The sequence below is a fragment of the Fukomys damarensis genome, unplaced genomic scaffold, assembly GCF_012274545.1.
Source record: "Fukomys damarensis isolate Sample0158 unplaced genomic scaffold, DMR_v1.0_HiC HiC_scaffold_17, whole genome shotgun sequence".
NCBI lineage: Eukaryota > Metazoa > Chordata > Mammalia > Rodentia > Bathyergidae > Fukomys > Fukomys damarensis.
The window spans coordinates 772,369-773,804 of record NW_022900929.1 but is presented as its reverse complement, the minus strand read 5'-3'; the positions used below and the strand labels follow the sequence as shown (position 1 = coordinate 773,804).

Genomic DNA, 1,436 nt, shown 5'->3' with positions numbered 1-1,436 from the left:
AAAAAAAAAAAAAAAAAAAAAAAAAAAAAGAGCTGGGGATATAGCTTGGTCCAAAAGCCCTCACTCTCACACACACAGAGAAATATGTAGGTAGCTAGACAGATATTTCTATTGCACAGGGCTGAGCAGGAGAGTCTAGCTAGAATTCTTAAACTCTTTAATTTAAAAATAAATAAATAATATTAGAATGACGAGTAACAGCATGAATATATAAAGGTCTCCTTCTAATTAGAAGGGTATCAATAGGAAAGACCTCAGAGGCAACTGTAGAGGCCAAGGGAAGGGACAGCAATACTACACTAGTATAGTTGCAAGCTGTACCACTATATGTGCTTCTTTTTAATGCATTAAATAACAAGAGCTTATCATACAGCTGAAGGAGAATTAAGACCTCATAGTTGTTGCAAAAACCCTGTCTCCAACTATCAGTTACACTTATCATCACCTCAAATTATTAGATTTCAGACAATGCCAACGTTGCTCTCCCTGTCAGGGAAGGAAATGCTAGCTTTCATATGGTGAAAGTAAAGATGGAATTTTCTTCCTACTAAATTCATTCATTTTCTCAGGTCCTAACACCTGGAATTAGAAGGCTGGGTATGGTGGTGCACGTGCTAGTATAATCTCTGCGCGCTGCATGGCGAAGGTAGGCCGATTGCAAGTTGGAGTCCAGCTTGGGCAATTCAGTATCTTGCCGAGACCCTGAATCAACAACAATATTTTTTAAATGGATAGGGCTGTAGCTCGATGTGAAGTTTCTGGGTTCAATCCCCAGACTACAAAATAACAATTTAAAAATAAAATTTCCGAATTAGAAACACACGGTAGCTGTCTTCTGTTGAGGAGCCCAACCAGCCACAGACGTTCACTGAGATCGCCAAGGCACGCTGGCCTTTAGAAGCTGGGTTTCCTGACCCCAGGCCCTGGTGGGCTCCGACACTCACCTTCCCGCTTCCCTTCCCTGGCACGAACAGTGAGCGCGGGGCCCGGGCAGGGAGCTGAGACCGGCTCGGACTCAGGACTCTCGCCCTGATCCTGGAGCCACTTCTCTCACTGGGACCCGGGAGCCCCACCTCTGGGGCCTGGGACCTCTCCCTTGTACCCAGGAGCCCCTCCGACCGGGTCCCGGAATTCCTACGAGAATCGAGTAGGAACTCACCTGAAACACCCTGCGCAAAGAGCGCGACCCAGAAAGGGCACTCGCCTCGCCCCGCGCTCTGGCTCTGGGTCACCCTCTCCCGGGCGCACACCGGAGCCTCGCTCAGTCGTAGCCCGAGTCAAAAGCTCCCAGGGGCTGGGACTGAGCCTGCCCACTGGTCGAAGCGCGAATTTGGCTGGCGGCTAGCCGGGCCTGGCGCTCGATTGGCCTTGTCTGAGTAGGGAAAAGGACCAGCGCGGGCTCCGCGCTCCCGGCATCCCTCGGGCGGCGGCGGCGG

The 1,436-nt window shown here is 50.2% G+C and overlaps 1 protein-coding gene across 2 annotated transcripts in view; it reads right to left on the bottom strand.

The window, feature by feature from the left end:
• LOC104875278 (pentatricopeptide repeat-containing protein 1, mitochondrial) overlaps positions 1–1,339 on the bottom strand; it is a 20,017-nt gene extending 18,678 nt beyond the window's left edge. The window contains exon 1 of one of the 2 annotated variants that reach the window (XM_010642727.2): positions 1,160–1,339. The gene's annotated coding sequence lies outside the window, so the exon portion shown is untranslated. Of the gene's footprint in view, positions 1–944; positions 1,058–1,159 lie in introns of those variants that run through there. The other variant, XM_010642728.3, reaches the window with a different exon arrangement.
• Between the last annotated feature and the right edge of the window lie 97 nt (positions 1,340–1,436).